At 52.2% G+C, this 10,661-nt stretch overlaps 1 protein-coding gene across 2 annotated transcripts in view; it reads left to right on the top strand.

The window, feature by feature from the left end:
• Positions 1-10,534: 10,534 nt before the first annotated feature.
• Positions 10,535-10,661, top strand: part of VRK1 (vaccinia related kinase 1) — a 73,263-nt gene continuing 73,136 nt past the window's right edge. The window contains exon 1 of one of the 2 annotated variants that reach the window (XM_012724334.1): positions 10,535-10,628. The gene's annotated coding sequence lies outside the window, so the exon portion shown is untranslated. The remainder of the gene's footprint in view (positions 10,629-10,661) is intronic. The other variant, XM_012724337.1, reaches the window with a different exon arrangement.

Here is a 10,661-nt window from a genome sequence, read left to right as displayed (position 1 = left end):
CTCCTCCATGCGCATGGCCTGGTGTCTGGCCCTGAGCAGCTGGTGTCACTTTCACAGGCCTCTGCCTCCATCTCTGAAGAGTGCGGATCTTGCAGAGTGGTTGCGAGGATAAAATGACACCCTGTCCCGCATTTGGGCCAGAGCAATCTCCAGCCTGGGGAGTGCAGGGGCCACAGGGTGCAGTCTGGTATTGCCTGGACTCAGTGGGGTGTCAGCACCCCCCTCTCAGTCCCATGAAAGGGAGTCACACAGCAGCTACCATGGGCGCTAGGGGGGGGTTGGCTTGTGTTCTCAAAAAAAAAAAAAAAAATGTATGCCTAGGTCCTAACCTCATACCGGTGAGGACCTTTGGAAATAGAGTCTGCAACAGAGTCCAGGGGCTGGTGTCCTTCAAAGAGACAGGAGGGGCAGGGTGAGCTCACACAGAGAAGAGGGGTGGAGATTGGGGGACACTGCCCCAACCTGGAGACCCCCGTACCTCCATAGCCGGAACCTGGCCAGGGGGTCGTCTCCTAGAGCCTTTGGTGGTGACCACACTACCGATTCGATTTGGGGTGTCTGGTCTTCAGAGAATGAAGAGAATGCCTTTCTGCTCTTTCAAGGCCCCAGGCTTGTGGTAACACGTGGTGGAGTCGGAGGAAACTAATACTGGTTTATGGCAAAAGAGAAACGCTCTAAGTGGTATGGCCAGGGCTCAAGCACCCCACGTGCTGAGACACTCTGCCTCCGTCTTGCCCTCTCCCGCCACCCTCCGCCTGTTCTCAGCATGTGCCCTATCCTTGCGTTCGGTGATCACCCACGGAAACTTCCCCTGCGGAGCTGATGAATCAAAATACTGAGTCACTTATGTTACACTTAGAAATCCCTGGTTGTGCTTGAAAATAGTCGTAACAGATACGTACAAATAAACCTCGCTACATAGCGGAGTGACTGTTGGTGACTTAATTCACTCCAGGATCACAGGATGTGTGTGAAGTCAAACAGCAAGGAGTGTGTGTTTCAGGAGATGTCTCTACTGATAGAAATGCAGCAATCAACTACCTGCGCATTGGCTCTGGCGAGTCAGCCGCCCCGAACGCTTCCCATTCACCCAACACGCTTGCACTGGGCTGTGCCGAGCCCTGAGCGGGGCAGGTGAAGGCACGGTGACGGCGAGCGTGCCTTTGAGGCAGCTCTAATTCGGTGGCAGGTGCCTTAGAGGAAAGATGCAGGTGCTTGGAGAGAGTCGGGTGCACCTGGAGCCAGACCCCTTGGGCTGGAGTCTCAGCTCCGCACGCACCAGCTCATGAGCTGGACTGACACTTCAGGCTGTTTCTACAGCTCTCTAGCTCCTTAACAGGGCCTTTCCTCCTCGGCCATGATTGGGGGGCTGCAGTGGACAGTTAATGAAGCTCCTCTGACTTGGTGGGAGTCACCTCCAAGCCCCCATGAAGGGCAGCAGCTGAATCTGGGCTCCACTCCTGCTGCCTGCTCCGAGGCCGCTTGACGTCTTCTTACGCAGGTGCAGTCAGTAGTCAGCCTAGGAGTTCGGGGTGTTCATATGGAGGCCCCAGGGCTGCAACCGGGACTCCCTGCATTCTGCGAGTCTGCCTGCTCCCCAATTTCCAGTCCTCCGCCGACTCCCCAGCCTGGCAGGCTTGTGACTTTCTTCTCCTTCAGCCCTAGTCATCCTGCGGCGCCTGGGAGGGCTCCTCCCCGAAGGGAGGGTGAGCGCGGATCTTCCCTGGGGGGCCCTGCTGTCAGGGTCAGCCCCTGCAGCTCTGCCTGCTTCTGGCTTCTGTCCAGGCGGGGTGAGTGTGATAGAAGCTACTCCCCATTACAGTTGATTCCCCACCCTAGGCCCGCTCCCCTATTCTCTGGGCTTGTCCATTCTCCTGTCTAAAGGGCCTCCTCCGTGGTGCTTGGTTCCTTAGCTTTTTGTCTCTGCCCTCTGAAATCTGCATGCTTGAGCGCCAAAATCTGAACATAAAGGTAGAGAAAAGGAAGGCTGAGAAGTTGGAGCGAAAAGCAAAGTGCCAGCAAGGCCCCGCAGAGGAGCTTCCGAGGCAGCAGGCCCGAGGGCGGCGCGGTGCGTGGGGCTTGGAGGAGAGCAGCTATGGGGTGCGGGCAGGCGGCCGTGGCCGATGCGGTGAGGAGCCCCAGCAGAGAAGGACCCAACAGTAACACGTGGTCACTGCCAGGAAGCCCTTGGTGTCAGGAAGAAGACAGTGGCCCGGGAGAGAGGTCAAAGAGGAGACCAACAAGCAAGGACTGTGGCCATGGCCATGGATCACAGCCGCAAGGTGCGCCCGTGGAGGCGAGGAGGTGTGGCAGCCTTGTACAAGTCCTCAAAAGCACGAGCCACTTCCATGGTCCACGTCTTTGCACACGTGGCTGTGCCGCTGGCCCTTCCCAGTGCCATCTTTTGTCCACGTCCACTTTCCCTTCAGGACTCCACGGGAGGGTCTCACCCTAACAGTGGCCCCTGCTTGATGGGTGTCTCCTCTGACTATTTGCTCTTCACCTCCTCCTACTTCCCTGTCAAAGCTACGAGGTCAAGGACCCCACAAAGCAACACTGCCTCTGTTTCCCCTAGTTCTGAAGGAGATTGATAGATAGATGTGATGACCCGTCCAGACCTGGTCAGCAAGGTAGGCAGATACTGACCCCAGGCTTCTTGCCTTTGGGGACATATAGATGACAGAGAGAAAGGGGCTCTTGGCCCCTAAAGAGCTCTTTTTCGTAGTCTAACTGATCCCAACAAGTCACTTGGTATTTAGGAGCGAGCAGGAAAAGGCCTACAATTCCTTTCGAGTTATGCTTCTCCTGGGATGTGGCACGGTCATTATGGGAAGCTGAGAGTGGGCAAAGCAGTTCCTCCTCTCAGGGCAAAAGGCCCTAGCCGTGGCTCCCTCCTTGTGTCCATCTGCCCCGCTAGAGTGTGGCCTTTGAGGGACAGCTATCTTGTCTTGCTCATCCCCATCCCGAGCACCGAGCCCAGGCCCTAGGTCTTCGTAGGTGCTCAGCAAACATTTGTTCAGCAGTAAGTGAGCAAATGTCAAGTTAGACCGGTGGATACTTCAAAGGCTTTTGCAATATGTCCTGAATTTTCTTAAAGCCGCTTTACTAGATTTTTAAAACACGGGAGGCCTTAGCTCTATGCTAAACTAAGACCAATGACAGTCAGGGGAAAGAATGATCAAGTTCACAAATTATCCTTTGGTTTATCTTTTAATTCCCAAAGATAAATGTTACCTCTGTTAAATCTTGCTTTATGCCTCTGTTGCAGGTGTTAGCTTATGAAAATATTGGCTGAGCTCAGCTCCCTGGTGTGAAATGCAAATCCTAGGAAAGTCAAACATACTGGTGAGTGGCAGCTTGGGTTTCTCTTATTAATGGTCACTTATGGTCTGCAATCAAGCCACACCTGTTAGAGACACAGCAACGGTTGGCTTGTTTGCTTGAAGCGAGGATCATTTATCAACTTGCTGATTATTCATTCTCTCTCAAGGTAATAGCCAGAGACATTTATGCAGAAAAAGAGAAAAATGTCAACGTACCTAGTGAGCAGTGTGGGGTTATCTTGACTTTGGAGTGGGACAGTCCCAGATCTACAACTCCATTCTGTCACTCACTAGCCACATCGGAGTCAGGGAGCCTGTGTCTTACCTGTCAGGCGATGACAATGAGACCCGAATTTCAGGACTGATACTGGGGATTGGAAAGGTGAGCTTCCTCTCTGGGCTGTGACGTGCAATATGTTTTCATTGTGGTTCCCACTTGCTGTGTTCAAATGAATATTGTAAAGTATAGGTGCACCAACATGGCTCTCTCAGCTCACACTTTTGGCCACCTGGATGTTTCCCTCAAACCCAGTGACAGAAGAGAAAGGGCATCCGGGGTGTTAGCCCTAGATAGGGAGGGCTGAGTGGGGGGGGGGGTTCCAAGAGGGGGTAGGAAAGGAAAAGCCAGCTCTGGGAGGGTAGGATTGGCTCTTATGCAGCTGTGAGTTTGGTCACCAGATTGTTAGTTGGCTTGGGCTGCTGTAACGAAACACTACAGACTGGATGGCTCATATCACAGAACTTTATTTTCTTTGAAAGTCCAAGATCAGAGTCTTCGGTAGGATTGGCTTCTTATGAGGGCTCCACTCTCAGTGTGTCCGTGACTTCTGCCCCGTGTTCTCACAAGGTCATCCCTCTGTGCGTGTCTGTGCCCCAATCTCTTTTGTTAGAGGCACCCATCAGCTTGGATTAAGGCCCAACCTAGCAGTCCCCTCCTAACATCATCACCCCTTTAACCTCCTTATCTCTGCAGACAGTCACATTCTAGGAGGCGGGGCTTAGGACTTCAGCATATGGATTTTAGGGTATCACTGTGTTAAGGAGTAGGATGTCCTGAAGGAGCTCTGCAGAGTCTTGTGGACTCCACCCCCTACTCCAGCTTTCTGGACTCCACCCACTACTCCAGTGACTGGAAACTACAACTCCCAGCAGTACCAGGGAGAGAACTGTGAGGACCCAAGGGCGGAGCTAGCAGGAATTCTGGGACATTTGGGGGATAAATAGGACACGATTGCATCTCGTGCTCTCTTGCTCAGGGAACAGCTCTCCTGACTGGGTGACTCGGTTTGACTGTTTTTAGTCAGCCCAGCCAGTAAGGTATTCCCTCTCTCTTTCCCTGGGTTGTTTCCTATTCCTTTCCCCTTTTGTAAATAAACCCATTATTGACCCTTTTGTGTGTGCCTGCAGTATAACTGAATTGTGAGTGAGCGGGTGAGGCCCCACTGACAGGCAGCCCAGTTCACACCGGGGTGCGGGATGCACTGTAACAACTGGAAATAAAGTCTCAAGGATAGACAAAGAGCCTATTCGACAATCAATGTGAGAATGTGAAGCTGGAAGTAGCCCGGGAGATTTTATTCTCAGAGAGCTGTTCGAAAAGACACGTGCTTGAATTTAGTTAGTATGGGTAGGAACAGTGAGTCACTGACATAAGGAGACTCCAGTTCTATGTTGTTCTGACCAAAAGTGATGCTCTGCTGGAGGAAGGTATTCTCTTCTTTCCTAAAGAGTGCACTGCAGAGTTTAGCCTCATCGTTAAAAGTCTCCCTGGTCATCAGTGAGGGTGAAAAGATTGGCTTTTCCTTCTGGCAGCAGATTTTGCAGAGCTGTTTCAGACTTCAGGGTTACCTCAATGGCTCTGCTCGCTCTCTCACAGGGGTACATGGTGCTGACCACAACTCCGTGGAAGTCATGTCTGCAACGGAGCAAGCAGCCCCCGGCAAATGTGTCCCATATGGGTTTCTGTCACCTCCACTCTCTGGAGCAGAGAAGAAGTGGGGTACACAGTGTCTGGTCAGGAACACCGTGGCGTCAGAGCCCTTTGTACTTGCCTTCCCCATCCCCCACCCCACCATGTTGGACTGGACAGAGGTCTGCTGAGATGTCTGCTGTGCCACCCTTTCCTCCAAGGTTTTGCTCACTGGTATTCAAAAGCCTAGACTTTCAAAACTCACCAGCCTTCTCTGAATTGTATACTTTCTGCCATGTCTTTGAAAAGCGTATTTTACATCTCGGTGATCAGAGGCCAGAATTCTGAAGACCAGGGGCCTTGTGTTACACTTTGGTGTGTTGTTCTATGTTCCCTTTGATGGCAGAAGAGCTTCATCACTGACAGGGCAAAGCTCTACCTCTTATAGGGCAAATTACTTCAGGTCTCCAAGACTCATTTTCCTCACCTGCAAAATGGGCTTACAAAGTTGCTGCAAAGACCAATTGAGATAGTAGATCTAAAAAGTACTTGGGCCCAAGTCTGACATATGGAACTGCTAAAATATGCTCATTATTATCATGGAAAAGTATTTGCTGATGGGTTGATTGATGGGCTCTGGGTTTCAGTAAGGCAAGGTGGTGGTGCTGGTGCTGAAATGCATTTTCCACACGGCAGCTATATTTAGCCATAAGTCTCTGCCATTCTTTTGAGATAAAAAGATTTTGTTTTCCTCAGAGTCCTTTCGAGTCTTGTAATAATGCTTATATATAGTGCCTTTGTTCTAGAATCTTAGAGGCGCTCTGAAATCAAAACATCACAAGAGTTGAATGGTTGCAAAAATAAAAGCAACAATTTACTTTTGTTTTTGAAAAGCTCTCCTTCCTTTGCAACTTGGCGGCTGGCTGAGAAGATGTATGTGTACTTGACCTGAGTCTCCATCCAGCCACTGACGACAAATCACGCTTGGAGCTCATCTCCAGAGATGGAGTAAATGTGGATCCCTTGATGTTCAGAAAGAGGGAAATAAGAAAGGAATGATCAGAAGCAGGAAAAAACCACGCTTACTAAATGCCGGCTGGGGCCAGGAACATGCATCAAATTCCGACAACTACGAGCATTTACAGAGGAGGAGAGATTCATTAAATTTTATTAGATAAAATTAGCTGCCATCACCATCAGCATCACCATCATGTGTCACCATTACCCAGACGAAGAAAAGGAGAAGAAACATTTGCTGAGCCTTTTACAACTCCTTTCCAGCCACTTCTGATTCAGAGTAATCTATACTTGTCAATTACTGTGTCATTAAATCCCAAGGAACCTGTTTGTGCTGTTGAGAGGTTGCTACATTCGCTCAGCAGAGCAACTAGGTCTGTGTCGCTTTGCCTGGATGTCTGTGTACCCCCATCAACTCTGCCAATTCCCAGCGACGCTGTGGTCAGGACGGATGTGGGGCCGGTAGGGGTCCCCTCCTATCCTGACTGGTCACCAGCAGCAGTATGTCCTAGAACTGGAATAAACCAGGTCATGTCTCTGGGTTTGACCCCTCTTCTGGCCCTTGGGGATCATGTTGCTGCCCCTAGGGTATCCCTGAGGTGGTTTTCCCAGCACATAATAAGCGCGCACCCAAATCACTTGAATTTGTAGACACATCTGACCCACGCCTTGGGCTATCTATGTACCTGCCGACGACACTGTGCCAGGCACTCCACAGGCTCTGCCAGCCATGCTCACGGGGACATGGGTCCAGCTCCGGGGCTGAGATGTCACCCCTGGGGACAGGGGAGCATAAACCAGTCCGGGGTACCCAGGAGAGGCTGAACACATCCTGCTCTTTCCCCTTCTCTCCTGTCCTCCTTACTAGAGCTGCTGTTTCTTGGGATTGTTGTTAGGTTCCTGCACCCAGGAAAGCCATCTAGCAACTTCGCTGCAGGTAGATCAAAGCCCGTTTTGACACTGCCTCAGCTCCCTGCCGTCAGTCTGGGGGGGCCAAGAACGGGTCGGTCCAGGCCTGCCGTGCCCATTTCACAGATGAAAGCAGCAAGCACGGGCTCGTGAGCTGACTGTCGGGTGGAGCCAGCCCCTGCTGGATTTGGGCCGCTGCCAGGGCGGCCTTGCTTCCCGGAGAAGGTTGTGTGTTTGAGCTTCACAGTCTGAGTTTCCACTATGGCATAGTGAATATCAGCCTCCTCGCCCTCTCCCTAGATGCTGTTACCTTTCCACGCCTTTGAGCGAGGCCCACCAGGGCTGAATGGGCCCCGGAATACTAAAGGGTGTTGGACAGGGGGTGGGAGGGCTGACCTTCTTGAAATCCATACGGGTCCCCTGGGTAGATTTTTGAGCGTTTGTGTTCATGCTGAACCTGCTCTGGGTCACCTTGCTTCATTCACGATGTGTCCTGCCAGGAGTCCGTTACCTGGGACAGCGTCTGTACAATTCCATAACCCTACAGTGAAATGATTTCTTTAGAGCTCTCCCTGGTGGCATAACATGTGGAGGCACAGCACTGCGAAACTGGCCACCGCCGCTTCAGCACCACTTCGATCCCGGCCAGGGAGGTGACCCACAGGGCGCGGCAGACCCCTCCTGACCCGCCCGCTGCTCCCCTCGGCAGTGTGCCTCATCTGTCGGCCTGGTCTGCTCCCTGCTCTGTCTCTGGTGAATCCTCTCACTCCCTGTGCCTCTGGCCTGTACCCCAGTTCTGTATGCATAAATAAATCTTTAAAAATAAAGAAATGATTTCTTCATAAGAAGCTTCCTCATGTACTGAGGTGCTGCATAAGGGGCAAGAAAGTTCTGAAAGTAGATTTAGGGGCCAGGAATCATTAAACTCTATGATTCCCCCCCGACTCCCTTCTTTGAACACTGAGCTAATGTCTGTGAAAAAGCACAGAGCCTGATACATAGTAGGGCCTCTGTAAACGCTCACCTAGCCAGGCCCAGCCCCACACGGGCCCACCGTGGCTTAGCTCTTTGTACCGTGTAGATAGTTCTGGACGTATGGCAGGACAAGATTCCTGAAGTTTCCTCCTGGGTCAGCTCTTAAGTTTCAAGGCCCAGCCCTAGCAAGTCTCCAGGGTCTGCCTTCCACAAAGCCCTGACTTCTTTCCTGCTGGCAATTCTCAAAAATTCCCAGAGGGGCCTACATTCCAGAGTTGTACCCCACCACCAGCATTTGAGACATGCCGTCTCCATGACGGCAGCTTGGCCTGGTGTCCCGCCGCACTCTGCAGGCCAGGACAAGGCAGCACGTGTGGGTGGTGCTGGAGGGGCTGGCGACAGCCCGGACACCACCTCATCTAAGCGTGTTTGAGAGTTATCCTCTGACAGGGTGACGGAGCTCCGCGCTCCCCAGAGAATACAACACATTCACACCTTGGGGTAGCCTGCACCGCTGCTGATTTAATTGTGCTCCAAGACCTATCAGTTGTCAGCCCTGAGTGGGAGTGGGGTGATTTCTTCTGCAGGGGTACACACCGTGAGGTTAGGAGAACTGGTCACAGCATGGCTCGTTCCAAGTCTTCTTTGTGTGTGTGAGAAAGAGAGAAAGAGAGCGAGATTAGATGTCTTCCTCTCAGTAGAGTCTGGCCACACAATCTTGCTGGGGAATCCCACACCCAGGAGATGTGTGAATCTCAAGACCTCTTTGCTGACAAATATTTATCGAGTGCTCACCTTAAGCGTGTTTTCATCAGAGTCTCAATAGGAAGCAGATGACACATTTGAAGTCAGATAATATGAGGAGAGGTTGCTGGCAAGGAGGCTATTAACAAGGGTGAGGGAGTGGGAGCCCCAGGGCTGGAGCAGTAAGGTGTGGCTCAGCAGTGGGGTGATGGCAGCAGTGTCTGCTGAGTTGAGGCACAAAGGCAGGCAGCTGTCACTGAAGCCTGAGGGAGGGCCGGGGCCTTCAGGTTAAGGACAGGCCAACTGGAGGTGACTTTGCTGACGAGGTTCCAGGGGAAACCTAACCTCGGCCAGCTTTCCCGTCCAATGCCCTGTGCGACAACCCACCCGCCAAATCCCACTAGGTGACGGGGCACAGGGAATTTGCCATGTTTGTGCAGGTCTGCCTCCTGGGTCGAGGTAAGCTGGAGAAGTGACTGAAGCAGGTGAGGAGACCAGCACTGGCAAACATATCGCAGGGTACAATACAGTGCTGTGCGAGTAACAGCTGAGTCCAGGTTTTGTGGGAGCTCAGAACATGGGGGATATAGTTTTGAGAAAATCATGCAAAATGATTTACCTTCCAAATTATGTAAACGCTATGAATAGGCCCTTCATGGGGCTTGGAAGGGACCTAGGCAGGTGAGGCCCTGGAGCTGATGCATTATTACCTTCACAGGACATGTTCTGCCCACATCTTTGTGACTTTGACCTAAAGCGTGGCCTAGTCTGCAGGAAGCTTTATCCCAGTGATGAAGGCTTAGAGGAAACTGCTTGTAAATACAAAGCAAACTGGTGTAGCTGAGCCACACGTGAAATACTATAGAAGGTTAGGTAGAAGCTGAAATAGGCTTTGAAAGATAGATAGGATTTAGCCTGACAATGGGTGGGCAGAGTCATTTTGATACTACCTGCTATTTATTGAGTACCTACCAGGTTGCAAAGCATAGTCTATCAATGATCTCTCTCAATCCTGACAGAAACGGGAAAGGTGACTCCTGGGGTCAAGTTACCTCCCTGAGATCACAAAGCTGCAAAGGGGAGAGCCAGATTTGGAGTGTAGGTTGTTTGCTTGTAGAGTCAGGAGGAAGGTACTGAACCAAGTTGTGGTTCAGACATTCCAGGTGGTGGTCCAGAAGGTAGAGTCATGCAAGTGGAAGTTCAAGGACACTCAGCCACGGGGAACATAGGACCTCTTTTGCATTCAACTCTTTGTCAAGGTACTTAATAAACCAAGCCGCTGTCATTCTGATCATCTGAGTAGAAATCCTTTGCAAGGAGACTGGCATGGGAGCACAGGGATGGAGCAGTACCTTGTGGCTCAGCGCAAGGTGGTTTCAGTTACTATGGCGCTGCGGGGTACTGATCAGATCTGCAGGCTGGACCCCTCTGGTGGCGGTAGACCACATTTCCCAGCAGCCCACGTCAGCAGAGGAACGGGGTTCTCACTTGGCCGTGAAAAGACTACATTTCCCAGCATGCAGTGGAGCGTCGGTCACAGCTCCCGGCATGCCGCGGGAAGCGCAGGACCCCGTGAGGCTCCGCCCCTCTCCTCGGCCCTCCTGCTCGCCCCGCCTCTCCGCTCTTCACGAGCCAATGAGAAGGCTCCATACTGCAAGGTGTGCCGGGGCCGGCGCCGCCGCGGAGTTGCGAGTCGGCGAAAGCGGCGGGAAGTTCGTACTGGGCCGGAGGCGACGGGTCCGCGGCTCGCGGTAGGGAGAGCGCGGGCGCCGAGCGGGGTTCGC

The sequence above is a fragment of the Condylura cristata genome, unplaced genomic scaffold (genome assembly GCF_000260355.1).
Source record: "Condylura cristata isolate star-nosed mole 26May11 unplaced genomic scaffold, ConCri1.0 scaffold00013, whole genome shotgun sequence".
Lineage (NCBI taxonomy): Eukaryota > Metazoa > Chordata > Mammalia > Eulipotyphla > Talpidae > Condylura > Condylura cristata.
The sequence above is the reverse complement of the archived record's forward strand: the minus strand, read 5'-3'. Positions and strand labels throughout refer to the sequence as shown.